Source organism: Peromyscus leucopus, chromosome 10 (assembly GCF_004664715.2).
Source record: "Peromyscus leucopus breed LL Stock chromosome 10, UCI_PerLeu_2.1, whole genome shotgun sequence".
NCBI lineage: Eukaryota > Metazoa > Chordata > Mammalia > Rodentia > Cricetidae > Peromyscus > Peromyscus leucopus.
Genome location: NC_051071.1, coordinates 19,951,933 through 19,969,209, shown reverse-complemented (window position 1 = coordinate 19,969,209; position 17,277 = coordinate 19,951,933).

Sequence of the window (17,277 nt, the reverse complement as noted above, 5' to 3'; positions counted from 1 at the left end):
CAAAAACAAAGACCTAGCAGGGCCATATCTTAATATAACAGCAGATGAGAAGATTCTGAAAATTTGAAATTATAAGGATATTGAGGATAAATTTACTCCCCACCCCTGCAAATTCCCTGTCCTATCAGGTATTGTGCAGCCTGAAAGTTGAAATAGTAATGTGTTCTACATCTTACATAATATAATATATACATGCTTATATAAAATTTATACATATAAATAACTGTAATTTGAAAATACATAATTTCAAAGTAAGTCAATAAATGTAAAATATGAATAACTATATATTAAAATATTATATTGAGAGACCCTCAAAGAGGATTTCACAAAACTAGTCTCATAAAATTCACGAAATTAATGAACATTTTAAGAAAATAATCCATTTCTATTTGGTATATGAAAAACATTAATTAATATTGTAACATGTTGTGTTGTGAAGAATTTAGTATGGAATACCATAAACAATTCCAGTTTCTCTGACCATACTGGGGATTGAAACCAGAACCTCACATAAGCTAAGCAATTAATTTGTCACTGATCATTAGCCCAAGTTTTCTATAGTGTTATGTTATTATTATTATTTTTGTTGTTGTTATTGTTAATGTGTGTGTCTATTTGTCTTCTGTTGTACTTTTAGGAGAGTTTGGAATCTTGAAACCTCACCTCATTTCATTTAGAATGTGGCACTCTTTATTCTTGGGATGATTGGTATTTGATGTTATTTGTTATTACTTGTTATAAAGGCTCCTTTCCATAGTATAACATCTTACAACATCTTGCACTTTTTGGTTATGTGATAATTGAATTCAGTTTTTCTACCTTGGTGTTCCTAGCTGCTTCCCTGCCTGTCAGAATGAGTTGCTAACAGCATGCCCTTCACTCTACTCCCTTGCACAGGAAGATGATCTAACGTGTCACACAGTTTTCATTTAGCTATTGAGACACCTGCCATGTTTGCTTCTTATTTTACATCTTACCCACACTATTCACACTTGTTTCAGGTAATTAAGAAATTTTAAGTTTGCTTTTATTTTCACTTCTGGCTTAATTGCTTTTATTTTGTTTGTGGCTTAGTGGCTATTCCATTGGTTACAATATTAACTGAATATGTCTCAGTCTACATATAAATACTATATCAATTCATAGGCAGTACAGATTCTACTAAAATTATTTCATTTTGATGCCATTATTCAAGAGGCTATTTTTCTTAAATCCATAAAATATTTTAATTAAATTTAGGAAACATTTAAATGGAACATGAAAGTTCATTGTTACCCATGTTCTTTTTCTCCTTCAACAGAAACACCTTTCTGTATTTTTCACTCTTTATTTTAACCAAACAAATTTCATAAACATTATCTCTAGAACAAGTATGGAAGCTCCAACTTTCTTGCCTTTCAATTATTGTTGTTGCTTTTAAACAGGGGTCTTATTTTGCCTCCAAATGTCTCCCATTTTTAAATTTTATTTTTGTTGTAATAAAGTGTGTGTGGGGTGTGTGGGGGTGGGGTGGGGGGGTCTATGCACATGAGTATGGGCATTCATAGAGGCCAGAATGGATCGCCTGGAACTGGAGATACAGGTGATTGTGACCTGCCAGATGTGGATGTTGGGAACCTAACTTGGTCCTCTGTAAAATCTTACCTTCTGAATCATCAGTGCAGACCCTTCATTTTTCTTAACTACTAAGTTTTATGTTGTAGGATAGTTAGAATAGTTAAGTTGTGAAGCAAGCAGGGCACCTCCATAACCTTATTATCCTACCTTTAATTTATTTTTCAGTGCTGAGACTTGAACCTAGGTTCATTTATTCTAAAAAAGCACTCTACCACTGAGGTATATGCCAGCCACCTTTCCTTCTGACATTTGCCTTAATGCATTGATGAAAGACCCTTGTTACCAACAATGAGCTTATCATCCTGAGTTATAAGTTTCCAAACATAAGCACAAACCAGGTGTCCTTACTACATGTAGGAAGATTCTGTCACAGGACCTCAAACTGATAAATGTTCATCTTCTACTCTTTTGAAGTGCTGGAAACATTAGGCTATTATCATCTGAATGGCATTGTTTTTGTTTCTAGTTAGAAGCTACTGGAAACAATGCCCTTTGGGGTTTTAGTGTTGTTTTTCTCAGATCTAGCCTTCCTGATTTTACTTAATTCTCTTGGTCTTCTCCACTTATAGGTTTCCTCAAAATTTGGAATTTATGTGATGGGATATGATTTCCTTCCCTCTATCCCTTTTATGATACATCAATTAAATACACTATGTTTTTTGGCAGTATTTTCATTTGATTCCAATGATATTGTATCTACTTCCATCTGAAAATTTTTAATGGTATGTGATCAATTTTAGATAGATCCTGTGCTTCAGACTGATGTGAATTTCTTCTTAGTCTGGTCTTTGTTTGTTCTCTGCTAGAGGCAAAAGCTGGAAATAGTATTCCTCTCTAAGGAAGAACTAAGACATGGCAAACTAATTTATTTTAGATTTTGCATAAGCTAATCTGTTTGCAGCTTACTTTTATTTACAGATCAGTTAATCCAGTATGATGTAAAGCTTGAAATAACTGTTAGCATCCCCTTTGCCAGGGTCATTAACCTAGATCTCCAGTGCTCTCCTTCTCTATTAATATCTTTGCTCAAAGTTCTCAGGCTATCTGACCTCAGAACAATGTATGTGCATGATACTGGCTAAACTGTAAACCAGAGTTCTCTGTCTTGTTTGGAATTCATTTATCTTACAGAATATATTAATATTAATTCATATCTACCTTTCATGTTTCTACCAGTATACATTTTTAAAGTGTCTTTATTTTGTTGAATAACTTAACAGAGAGAGTTACTAACTTACTTACTAACTTAACTAATAGTCTTCCATCTGCCTCTAAGATGTTTTAGGTCAAGAATTTGGTATGTGATCAGCAGGATAACATGTCTCCTCTCTGTGCTGTGAAGTAAAGCCACTACCCAACAGTAGAAGAGCCTTTCAGTGAGTTCAAAACAGCATTCATACAGCATGGTAGTGGCTCTTTGAGAGTGTGGACTCAGTGGAGTAAGCTATGTGTGTTTTCCCATGGCATCTGTATTGTGGCCAGGACACTACAGGGCAGTCAGATATCTTATATAACAATTCAGAGGTTGTGCAAAGAGTGCTTCAAAGGATGGAATAAATGTTGCCTCCCAATTATTTGTTCTCCAAACTAATCCAGCCTCACTTCTTTTTCTCCTCTTTATTTTGTTTTGTTGTATAACAATTCCCTTGGACATTGAAATATTGTATCCAGCAGATAAGCTCATCAAGAAAGGAAGCAGAGAACTCAAAACAGCTTTAGAACTTCCCTGAAACTGTCCAGATTTACTAGGTCGCTTCTTCCCCAAAACTACACAGACTACTGAGAGTCACTTTCAGACTAGACAAGAAGCCTAAAAGAAGCAAAGACAGCAAAACTGCCTAAAGACACAAAGATCAGATGCACCGTGTAGGCAGAGTTTTCACTGGGACCACCAGCTCCCCAATAAAAGCACAGAGACTTAATATTAATTACAAATGATCAGCAATTAGCACAAGCTTGTTACTAGCTAACTCTTACATTTTAAGTTAACCCATATAACTTATCTACTCTCTGCCACATGGCATACTTTCTTTTAATATAACATGTTCTGGACAGTGGTGGTACATGCTTTAATCCCAGCACTTGGGAGGCAGAGGCAGGTGGATCTCTGTGAGTTTGAGGCTAGCCTGGGCTACAGAGTGAGTTCCAGGAAAGGCACAAAGTTACACAGAGAAACTCTCTCTCAGGAAAAAAACAACAACAACAAAAAACCATAACATGTTCATCTTGCTTCTCTCTGTGCCTGCTCATGATCCCCGAGACTCCACCTTTCTTCTCAGCATTCCTCTACCCTGAAAATCCTGCCTAGCTATTAGCAAGTCAGTATGGTGATATTTTATTTGTATTAAAATGTTATCTGTATGTTAATAAATAAAGTTGCCCCGGGGGTCAGAGCTATTAGCAAGCCAGGGCAGTGGTGGCATACGCTTGTAATCCCAGCACTTGGTAGGCAAAGCCAGGTAAGTCTCTGTGTGTTCAGGGATACAGACAGTATTGGATACACACGCCTTTAATCTCAATACCAACCATAGAAAACCTGGAGGTCTATACAGACAGGCTGTGACGAGGTGGTCATGTGGTTGGGTTTACAACCAATGAGAAGGCAGAACAGAAACTCTATATAAAGACTTTAACACAGGAAGTAGCTCTGGTTTGGAGAGGTAGGACCACTGCAGGAGGAAGGGTAAGGTTTTAGCTGTTAGCTCTGACCTCTTGGCTTTCTTCTTTGCATTGGTTCTGTGTTTCTTATTTAATAAGACAGTTGGTTACATCTACATTTGGCACCCAACAAGTTGGCAAGAGTTTCCACCTAAAACCTGAGAAAAGATTCGAAAATGGAGCTAAAAACAGCTTCCTAATTGTCTCTCTCAAATGAGCGGCAGCCTGCTGGTTTGAGCTGCTGGCGGGTTCCTAGTATGCAGGCAATCTGCAGTATGGCAGCAATGAGGCTTCTGCAAGTGGTACATTAAGCTACATGGTGGATTTAGCCTTTGCTAGTACAAAACAAAAAAGGAGGTTTCTGGGCTACACGCTGTTTGGATAAAAGCATACACCCAAGATAGATCCCAGAGCTGGCAGTAAATGTACCACTGCCATGTTGGAAAGCTGAGGTGGGCGGAGCCAGCAGCCATAGCGCCTTTTCAGCTTACAAATGCTGCAGTTTAAAGCAATAGATTCACAATAAGACAGATTCAGATGTAATAGTTTACAATGTGTGTAAAGTATACGTAGGCTTGAAAGAGACAAAAAAAGGTGTTATATACAGTTATATAAACAAATACATAGTTTTAAAAAATAAAGTCTTTAAAGAGACAGTAAAATTAATATAAAAAATAAGCCACATAAAGATGAACATTACACAGAGAATCTGGATTGTGTTGTCTTTGGGATTTTTAACTGCAGAAAAACATTTGATCGTAGAAGATGTTGAGTTAAACCAATATGTATATTTTAAAGATTCCTTGACTTTAAAATTTGGATATAAAGATGTGTTGCTTTGGAAAGAAGGCTCTGCTTTTGTTTCCACAGAAAGCAAGAGTCTATGGATTTGTTCCAGATTAAGATACATCAGGTTTAACCAGCCAAGACCCCCTGAAAGGTCTCCGATGACACCATGGCCCAGATTATACAATGTCCAGATTGGATTCAAGGCAACTGGCTCAGACAAAACAGCCTCATGGACTATTCCATAATCCTAAAATTTTCTTTGTGTCCCCATAAGATACAGCGCCCCCTCCAGCAGGAAGTAGTATGAGAAGCTACGTCCAAATTCCCAAATTATATGTAATTTTACTTTGTTAAGGTTAAAACCTTCCTTTTTGGAAAAAAAAGGGGGGGTGCTGTGGGATGTTGTGTATGGCAAAAGTGTTTCTCTGATTGGTTAGTAAATAAAACACTGATTGGCCAGTAGTCAGGCAGGAGGAAGTATAGGCAGGACAAGGAGGAGAATAATTCTGGGAAATAGAAGGCTGAGTCGGAAGCACTGCCAGCCGCCACCATGACAAGCCACATGTGAAGATGCTGGTAAGCCATGAGCCACATGGCAAGGTATAGATTTATGGAAATGGATTAATTTAAGCTATAAGAACAGTTAGCAAGAAGCCTGCCATGGCCATACAGTTTGTAAGCAATATAAGTCTCTGTGTTTACTTGGTTTGGTCTGACCGGCTGTGGGACTGGCGGGTGAGAGAAATTTGTCCTGACTATGGACCAGGCAGGAAAACTCTAGCTACAAGTCAGCTCTTTATTAACCAATGAGAGTAATACATATTCATGTTATACAAAAAGATTGTCCACAGCATTTCCCCCTTTTTGTCTAATTAAAAAAGAAGATTTTAACTTTAACATAGTAAAATTGTATACATCAAAAACAGTTATCAAGTAAGAATACCAGTTACAATATCCAGTCCATATGTATTTGGCAAAGTTAGAGAGAATATTTTATTATCTATCTTATCTTTGTGAACCTAAAGTTTTATACCCAATTTATCTTTTATCAAAACTAAGGAAAACTATAAGTTTAACTATTTAGTATTTAATTCCATCAAAAACCCCAAAAGAGTGTAATGTTACTTAATGACAGGGACATCTGGCTGCCTAGACAATCATTCAAAGTGCTTCTGTAGTGTTGGGGCATCCAACTTTGGCCTAAAGGCCTAATATATCTGACAAACACTTTTTAGAAGCAGGGAATTTGAAGGACTGTCCTACCTTGTTGTATAAGCACAATACCCCAAACAGGACTAGAAACATACATACAGTATACAAAAATAAACTTTAAATTTGTAACAATATACAAAAATCCATACCAATATAAAATATTTAAGACTAGTAGTTGCTTTCTTTAGTTTAAAAGTATATTCAATAATCTACCCTTTTATCCTATCATTTCTATATCATTTACCTTTTTTTTATGAAAGAGATATTTGAATTTAATTCTTTTGTTTGGCCTCTTTTTTTTTAAACTAAGACCAACAACCATTTGTAACCAACCTCCCTTAAATGATAATAAACATCAATAATCCATCTTTTGAGAATGTGGGCATCATTCTCTAGACTACTTCTTGTTTTTTTTTTTTTGGGGGGGGGCATTGGTATCTTCAGGGGACCCTGAGAAAATTCAGGATAATGGTTAAAAGTCTTAGCTGGAGTACTTTGTGAGACTGGATCATCTCAGTCAATAGCCTTTAAACTATTCTGGATGCAGAACTTTGAATGAAGAAACTGCAACAGAGGCATTTTGAGATGCTGGTCACCTGGGTCACCTTTTTTTTTTTTTTTTTTTTTTTTTTTTTTTTTTTTTATTGGTGTCTGGTCCCTTTTCTCTGTAAATAAATAAACTTTTATAGGTAATGTACATACCTGAATTAGTGTAAGTGTAGACTGTGTGTTGTACACAAGCTAGCCAAAGATGGTTTTTTCCTTTATGTTTGAGCAGGTAAATTATACAATAGTTGATTTGTAGTTTTTTTAGGCTTATTTCTTTGTCTGTAGTCAGGATTTTCATGGAGGTCTTCCTAGATTAAACATGATATTCTTTAAATGGAATTAACCCACAGCCTCTCTTTTCCTATGGAAATAAAAGCATAACCTCTTCCTCAAAGTAATGGATCTTATGACTTCCATTTTGAAATCAAGACATTTTTAAAATATATAAGTTGGTTTAATTCAGCAGTTTTTCATAATCCAATGTATCTTAGCAGCTGTTGTTCCTTATTTAGCAATCAGAAAATCTAAGGACAACATAATAACACATAGAATCCAGACTCACTGTGTATTTCCCATCTTCACATGGTTTATTATATATTTTTATTACTCTATTCATTTTTCAAGGACTTTATTAGTTTTGAAGTACTTTTTAATCTATGAGTGTATATACCCTTTCTCTTCTCTTTTCCAAGCCTATGTACATTTTTAAACACACCATAACCCGTTTAGAAGTTTTTCTGTTTGGTTCTGTATTTACTGCATATCTGTATTTTTTTTTTTTTTTTTTTTTTTGTCTACATGAGCAAAGCCCCAAACCCATCACACTGTGCTGGATATGCTCATACTGGCAGTTTAAGCTGGCAGGCATCTCAAGCCTGCAGACAGCTGCTAGGAGATGCATCTCTGTTCTGTGGCCACCATGAGAGACATGAGACTAGGAAGCTCCATTTGGCTCCATTTTTGCATGTTTAGAAATGTTTTTAAGCTTTTTCAGATCTTATGTGGATGTAGGTAAGCCATGTTGGAACACCATTTATAGACAGAATTTTTGTCAGGCCTGCAGGCTCCCCAATAAATGCACAGAGACTTATTATTAAGTATAAATGATCAGCTAATAGCTCAGGCTTGTTACTAGCTAGCTCTTACATTTTAAATCAACCCATAATTCTTATCTATCATCTGCCATGTGGTGGTAATTTTTCTTAACATGGCATGTTCATCTTGCTTCTTTCTGCATCTGCTCTCAACTCCTGAGACTCCACCCTTTTTCCTCCCAGCATTCCTCTGCCCCCTAAATCCTGTCTAGTTATCACCACATTAGTTCTTTATTAACCAATGAGACTAACACATAGTCATATTGTACAAAAAGTTTGTTCCTCCACAGCAGAGCTGCCTGGAAATGGATCAGAGCAACATAGACAGGACACTCTTCAACCTGTTGATCTGCTTGCAGGTTTTGCAGTGAGCTTTAGGCTTCCAGCTCTTTTGAAGTGCCACCCATAATGTGGTGATCCTTGATGGTACAACTGTCATTTCTGCTTCTGTATATAATTTCTAACCCATATTCATGCATGTAACCTTCCTAAAAATCATTGGTTCACTGAGTTGGACTTTGATATTATTTTAATGTATCAGGCCTCTTTTTCTGGAGTGAGTATACTTGTGGGTACTGGATCTCCCCAGGAAAAATCTGATACACAAGAATTGTTGAAAACTATAGTACCCATGCAAAGTTAGAGAGAGGGATTTAGACAGAGAATTGACACTACTTCTCTGTAAAAAGAATATAGGAGTATATATTCTTTCAATTCTATAGAATCACACATAACAACATAAGAAGATTAACTGCAAATGTGGAGAAAATAATTGCAAGTCACAAATACAACAGATGATTGGTGTCCAAAATTGCACATAGAGCTTTAAAATTCAACAGTAAAAAAACCATCAACTCATTTCTTAAAAGTAAACAAAATTCTGATGGATAAGGCATGAAAGAATACATAGAAGGCAAAATGCATTAGAAAAATTTGGCAATTTCAAACAAAGAAAAGAATATTCTTACCATTCTATACAGCAACAATTTTCAATGGCATTTGCCAAAACAAGTTAAAAACTTGTGCCCAAAAACATACTAGAATGGATATATACTGTGATACCTCAGTAAAACCCCTCACTCTATCCCCTACAGACAAAGAGAAGCTTAAACCAGGATTCCTAAGTGTAGATAAGAACTTAGACCCCTTTTCCTCACTGGCTGTATCTGCTACAGGGACTTTGGAAAACACAGTCAGGATATTCGACCAAAAGACTAAAAAGGGAGGCGGGTTAAAATAAATTATATGGTATGTGCCTTAAGAACTAGCCTCACAAAGAAAGGGGAGTGCTCCTTCCAACCTCCCTGCTGTGAGTGAGAGATTTGGAAGAACCTCCCTGGAGGCTTGTAAACTTAGAAAACACCTTACTTTTGCATTCTGTACCTAAAGTCTCCAGTGGTGGCTTTGGGGACATGATCTAGGCACAACAAGACCCTCACTCAAAAAGGGGGCCTTAGACAAAGATATCTCAATATAGATAGACCCAGTCCAGTTTCAAGTCCCCAGAAATAATGGTGCCAGCCCCAGGAACAAAAGAACTGAGTCAGGATGTCTAATGGTAACCAATTAACCACAAGATGCCCCTCTCCAGAGATAACATGACCAGACCCCGGAGAGGAGTTGTAAAACTCCTGACAGGGAAAACAGATAAGCTAGAATAAGATAAAGTCCAGGCCCGGGAAAAACTGGACCAATCAAGGATGGACCAGTACTAACCCCCTCCCCTCTAAGAAATTTTATGGGTTTTGCCTATAAAAACTAACTTCTTCACTTGAGATGGCTTGAGTTGAGTTCCCTGTCATGACTTGTAACAGATAAACCTTGCTTTTGTATTCTGGTATGCTCGTCTTTGGTGGTCTCTCTGGGGGTTACGATCTGGGCACAACATATACCACATTTCCATTCATAATAAACAATTGGAACAAAACAAGATGTAGGTGACCAAAGGAAAAAACTCCATTAGGTCCATTAAATCATGTCTTATTTTATAATAGACATAGTGCTAATCCATCAGAAGACATGGAAGAAAGCTGAGTGGATTTTGCCAAGAGAAAGGCACTAAACTAAATAGTTACTTACTACAGTCTTTCAAAACTAAGGCAACCTTAAATTAGCAGAACCTAGGAGACAGCATCATTTGCAGTGACCATCAGGCCTTGAGGCAGAGGGCAGTACTTTAAGAGAAATTGAAGCAGAGATGTTTATGGCTTGATCACAATGGCCTGAGACTGCTTTATTGGAACAACTAGATGCCCCATTCATTCAGCAGGAAGAAGGTTGAGGGCATGTACAGCAGTTGGGGGGCATGTATAAACGTGTATGTAGCTACCATGAAGTAACGTTTAATTTCAGTAGTTTGACTTGGAACATAATGGGTTGTTTTCAATAACTGGGAATATTATTTCTGTAGGTAGAGAAGAACAGTTGGGCTGGGGGCCAAGCAATTATTTATGCCCAGGGGCTGTTGCTCAATACAGCCTGACTCAATTCTTCATGACCAGAGGCTATTACTCAAGAGGGAGTTTAGATATCACAAATGGGGAATCTTAGTAGGATATTAGTGTTTGGATGTTACAATTCTGATAGGTAGTTGATATTAGTAGTTCCTTTGTGAAATGTATGATATATAATACAGAGAGCAAAAACCAAAATAAACTATGGCAATTAATATTATGTCATAAGTTTGAAAACAGACCACACTTAAGAGATGTATTAACAATAAGAAAAGCATAGTGGGGCGGCGTTGGTGGCGCACGCCTTTAATCCCAGCACTCGGGAGGCAGAGGCAGGCGAATCTCTGTGAGTTCGAGGCCAGCCTGGGCTACCAAGTGAGTTCCAGGAAAGGCGCAAAGCTACACAGAGAAACCCTGTCTCGAAAAACAAAAAAAAAAAAAAAAAAAAAAGCATAGTGGGGACTAGGAATAAGTGAGTAACTACTGTTCTTTCTGGTCAATTTTTCTATAAGTCTAATGCTGATTTTAAAAGGAAGAAACAATATCTAACAGTGTCAAGATAAACAACCCAGTGATTAAGAGTGCTTGCTGATCTTGCAAAGGAAACAAATTCAGTTACCAGCACCCAGATCAGGTGGTTTACAACCTGCTGTAAGTCTAACTCAACTGCAGGGATTACAATGCCTCCTTCTGGTCTCCATGGGAACTTACATGTATGTGGAAAACATACTTAGAAAGAGAGAGAGAAAGAGAATCATAAACCCATAAATAACATTTTAAATAATAAAATCTCTTTATTTAAAACATTACATGTATCCATCTTTAATTATTAATGTCCATTAACAGTAGGTTATATAGATATTGTAGTTAAACAAGATAAATGAAATAAGAAAAAAATGATAGAACCTAATTAGAAATTACTTTATAATAAGGATGGTTAATATTAGAGAAATGTTCCAGTGATTGAGAGGCAATATGAGGAAGCAATATTGTTAGTTAGTTGTGATCTGTTTCTATGGGTTTTAGGCAAACAGATATGCTCATTTGTAAAACTGCATATGTTAAAAATACATTTGTTCATATTTATTTCAATAACTTATATAATTGTAGCAAAGAAAATAAAAAAGAATGTGAGAAGAAATTTATAATTTAGAATCCAGAAAGAAATTCGCAATAGCTCCCTCTTTGATTGATAGAACAAATGGAGATGTGTTTACAAGTTTGCTCTTCACAGTGATTCTCAAGCCAGCTTGGGTTACACTGTGATATCCTTCCTCAAAAACTACAACAAAAACAAGAAAAATAATTAAACAGGACCTGAAGGTTCATAACAGCATGATCAACAAAATTGACATAGATAAATAGAGATGTATAGATAATTACTTGTCTTCAAATATGATTTATGAGCACAATTTAATCAGATATGAAGCCAATAACCCACATCAATCAGCATTTTAAAGCTTGTCTTTCCTTGGCTAATTAAGATATGACTTGTAATAAACATTAGAAAATATTTTAATTGAGCAGATACATGATTTTGAGTTGACTGCTTTACATATATTTGATAGTTTCAATATTTACCGTCGTTTCTATACAGTGGACAGTTAATTTCCTGTGCTAGGAAAAAATTGCTTATGGAAATGTTTCCTCAGGGTTAACAAACAGAAGCTGGTACAGCTGTTGTCCAAGGGGGCCAGATAACATCTCTAGCTGGCATCATAACTTGGCAGTATTTCCATGCATAACTGGTTTTGATTCGATGGATAATACACGATTGAGGAGGTCATGCAGAAAAGTTGAGTCCAGGCACTGTGACAGGGTTTGATCTCTGTGGACAGGCTCTGAGAAGCAATTGCACAAAGCTGTGAAGTGAAGTCTTTTGTTGGAGTAGAAACCATGAGACATTGGAGATGCCATTATATAGCATGTAAACAGAGGAGAGCTGTGAACAGGGAGTGGGACAGAACCAGGTTCTATGTGAGTTTAAGGCAACAGAGAAGGATGGATGTGGCTACCAAGCCAACATAAACCTAATTGATTACATTATCAGCTCCAAATGCTGAATGTGGATCCACAGGATTTGGTGTTTGCAGTGACTGGTGGTTTTGGGTCTTGTTTTGGTTTGATTGTTCCTTACTATACCCAAGTTCTTCCATTTTTAAATAGAAATGTTTACTTTATTCAACTATATGTTGGTTATATGTAATTTTCTTTCTTTTTTTTCTTTTCTTTTTTTTTGTTTTTAGCAGACATTGAAAAATATTATGGACTTTTAAACTGTTGGAAATATTCATGAGGATTGAAACTCTCAGTGTTGGATTTTATATATGAATATACTCATGAGTCTGTGAGGAAAAAGTATTAGATGTTATGGATTAAAAGGAAAGTGTTTGGATATCATATTGACAGGAGTGGACATAGGATAGATAGTGTTACTTGCCAACATGACAGGATATATACTCTGGAGAGAGATGGACATGCCTTTGGAGGATTATCTTTATTACATTAATATACATGGGAAGACCCATTTTAATTTGGGGAGGACCATTTCCTGGATATAAAATTTTATATAAAGTGAAAAATGCACACTGAGAACTACTTTTAACTTATCCCTCTCTATTTTCTTGTTGTGGATGTAATGTGACCAAATGCTTCAAGCTCCTGAGGACTTCCATCCTGTGCTGGACTCTAATTTGAACTACATGCTAAATTAAAGCCCCTTTTGCTTACATTGTTTATGTTAGAGCATCCTGCCAACTTAACAGGAAAAAAATTAAGACAGAGGGTGTGGCAGAAATGAAATTATAGTTACATATTTCAAATTCCCAGTTATCATTCACAATGCCAGTCATCTATTATGGTAGAAAGGATGTTATGAGCAAAATTGAACCAATTTTCAAATATCTATTTCTGTACAAGAATACAGAAAGCAGTCCTAAAGAAGGTCTTAGTTACTTTTCAATTGTTCCAATAAAACATCACAACATGGTAATTTATGAAAGAAAGGACATAATTTGGGGGTCATGTGGTGGGAAACATGGCAGCAATTATAAAGGCATGGTGCTGGCAAATATCTCCATCCACAAACAGGAGGCAGGGAGAAAGAGAGAGACATTGGGAATCCAGTGGGTTTTAGAAACTTTCCTGACATGCCTCCTCCAATAGTGCCACACCTCCCAGTCTTTCAACCAAGAGTCCACCAACCAGGAAAACAAGTATTCAAACATGTGAACTTATGATTGCTATGCTCATCCAAACTACCACATTCCATTCCCTGCCTCCCCCCATAAGCTCACTGACATATAATAATTTAAAATTCATTTAGTGCAACTTCAAAAGTTGCCAAATTCTTTCAGAGTCTCAATACAACTTAAAGGTTTAAATTTTCTTCTGAGACTCAAAGTATTCTCTTAATTCCCCCCTGGAAAATCAAAAAGTGAATTACATACTTCCAATGGCCAATGGCATGTAATATACATTACCTTTTAAAAAGAGATGGAAGATGCATTGTAAGGAAATACTAGACCAAAGCAAGACTTAAAACCAGCAGGGAAAACCCTAAATCCTGTAGCTCAATATCCAATGAAAAAGGATTTAGACAGTTTAGAAAGAACTTCCAGTCTTTCTGACTAAACACAATTCTCTCTCTTGGGCTACTCCCAATTCCTGTATACAACTCTCCCTGGGAGACATTCCAAGGCTCTGACACCTTCAATATCCTGGAGGCTCCAATGTCATCCAGACATCACTTTTATGGTGCCATTAAATGGCTTTTCAGGGTCTCCACCCAGGGGTTGTCCTGCCACACCCTGGCCTCAGCAGGTGCCCTTACCACAGAGGGCAATTCCACAACTGAGTTCTTCCTTACTTTGTCCTTTTCTTTGGAATCCTTGAAGACACAAAAGCCAGAAACATATAGGTGGTTTTTTCAAGTTTGCCTGTACACAGGGAGTCTGCTCGCCCCCACCCCCAGCCTAGATTTTAATTTGCATAAGTTTTCCTTTGTAGTAGCTTTTTAGGAGCAGAAACTTCCTTAGGCATTTTCTTTTTACAAGTTGTAAGATTAGCTGGGTGGGGTCTTGCCCTAAAGGTAATCCTCAAGTTATTTCACTTTGAATCACACATCTCACCTCTTTCAGCACAAGCTTTGGCTGCAACACTGAAGTTCCTGGTGCTCTTTTTTTTTTTTTTCCAAGCTCAACATTTTATATTTCTTTTCCTTTAATGCCCCTGTTTATGGTAGAACAGCACACTAGTGATTACTATGTTGTTTTGAAATTTCCCTTACCGACAATATCGGTCCAAATTTTTTCAATTTAGTCTCAGGCAAATTCTTAAGACAAGGACAAAAAGTAGACATATTCTTTGCTCAAATATCATAAGAATGTTCTCCATCCCACTTGCTAATAATGTTCTCTCTGAAACTCTTGATCTCAACCTCTATAGTCCAGATTACTCTCAGCACTCTTGTCTTCCAAGCTCATCTCAGAACAGCCCATTAAGCCCTGCTTACTGAATTCAGTTATGTTCCTAGTCCAAAATCACAAAGTTTTCTATATTCCTCAAAAAAAAAAAAGTCTTCAGTCAGACATTTGTCCATTCCTAGTACAAACTTCTGCCTTAGTTATTTTTAATCACTGAGATAAAACAGCACGACTAGAGCAAATTATATAACAATGCATTAGTTTGAGACTCATGGTCAGAAACATGGCAACAGAAATGCCTCTATCTGAGGGCAGCCAATGAAAAATGGTGGCGGGCAACCACTTCCTTAGAAGTAATTTCTAGAAGTCCCTAGAAGCGAGCCAATCAGATTTGTACCCATACTAGCACCCTTAAATGATGTAACCTTGTGACTTTTCCCTTTAAAAACTGAGCTTGCAGACAGGTGGGCACTTCTTCCAGCCTCCACTGCATTGGATGTATTGGACGAAGTCCCTGCCTAGGCTTGTATTGCTTTTGGATATCCAGAAATAAACCTTGCTTTTGCATTCTGGCATGCTCGTCTTTGGTGGTCTCTCTGGGGGTCATGATCTGGGCACAACAAGGGGCATCTTGTGGTCAATTGGTTACTGTGATACCTCAGTAAAACCCCCCACTCTATCCCCTACAGACAAAGAGAAGCTTAAACCAGGATTCCTAAGTGTAGATAAGAACTTAGACTCCTTTTCCCCAGGTGGTTGTATCTGCTACAGGGACTTGGGAAAACACAGAGTCAGGATATTCGACCAAAAGACTAAAAAAAAGGAGGCAGGTAAAAATAAATTATATGGTCTGTGCCTTTAGGAACTAGCCTCACAAAGAAAGGGGAGCCCTCCTTCCAACCTCCCTGCTGTGAGTGAGAGATTTGGAAGAGCCTCCCTGGAGGCTTGTAAACTTAGAAAACACCTTACTTTTGCCTTCTGTACCTAAAGTCTCCAGTGGTGGCTTTGGGGACATGATCTAGGCACAACAAGACCCTCACTCTATTGTCTCAAAAAGGGGGCCTTAGTCAAAGATATCTCAATATAGATAGACCCAGTCCAGTTTCAAGTCCCCAGAAATGATGGTGCCAGCCCCAGGAACAAAAGAACAGAGTCAGGATGTCTGATGGTAACCAATTAACCACAAGATGCCCCTCTCCAGAGATAACATGACCAGACCCCAGAGAGGAGTTGTAAAACTCCTGACAGGGCAAATAGATAAGCTAGAATAAGATAAAGTCCAGGCCCGGGAAAAACTGGACCAATCAAGGATGGACCCGTACTAACCCCCTCCCCTCTAAGAAATTTTATGGGTTTTGCCTATAAAAACTAACTTCCCCAAGAAAGAGGAACTCTTCTCTGCCTCACTTGAGATGGCTTGAGTTGAGTTCCCTGTCATGACTTGTAACAGCTAAACCTTGCTTTTGCATTCTGGTATGCTCGTCCTTGGTGGTCTCTTTGGGGGTTATGATCTGGGCACAACAGTTAGCATCAGACATCCTGACTCTGTTCTTTTGAGTTCCTGGGGCTGGCGCCATCAGTTCTGGGGACTTGAAACTGGCCTGGGTCTATCTATATTGAGATATCTTTGACTAAGGAGTCTAAGTTCTTATCTACACTTAGGAATCCTGGTTTAAGCTTCTCTTTGTCTGTAGGGGATAGAGTGGGGGGTTTTACTGAGGTATCACAAAGACAAAGTGATAGAACAAATTACCTTGTACTTTGTAGGTTGTATGTACAAATGTGCATGAATGTGTGTCCCTGTGTATACATGCACTAATATAAGATTGTGAATATGGAAATTAATGATAATCAATTAAAGTTTTATGTTGTTATTTCTTCCAGATATAGAATATCAACTTTTGAACCAAATTTGTTTTATTATGAATAAATTGCCATGAAGAATGCTGCCTATGGCCTGTTAGATCAAGCATGCTATATAAATCTTAGATGAAAATTAACCCTTATGTGTAAAACTCAAATAATCTTGCCATACACCAAGGAAAGATTCTATTTTAAAAATAACTTTTGAGTATTAAGGATGGTAAATATGCTTGAGAAACAGCTCCTTAACCACCAACTTTATTTTTCTCTCACAGTTCAGAATCACAGAATCTGGACTTATTCTGTGGACATAGCTTGAGAATTTTATAGCAATCTCTCATGAAGATAATTGTATGAAGATGATTTGCCAAAAAATAATGAATATAACAAAGGTAGAGTATACCATGTAGAGGATACATGCTATATGATGTTTGAATCTAAAAAGGGACAATCTCAAGGTGTAGTTAGTGAGTAGAGAGAAGAAATACTATGTTTAAATACTGGCAATCAGTTCTTTTCATCTACTGCCTTCGTGCCAAATGTCAAAGACAGAAACACAGGCAGAAAGCAGTGTATTCATTCTTACACATCTGAGAATGATAAATATTGCTTGCAACT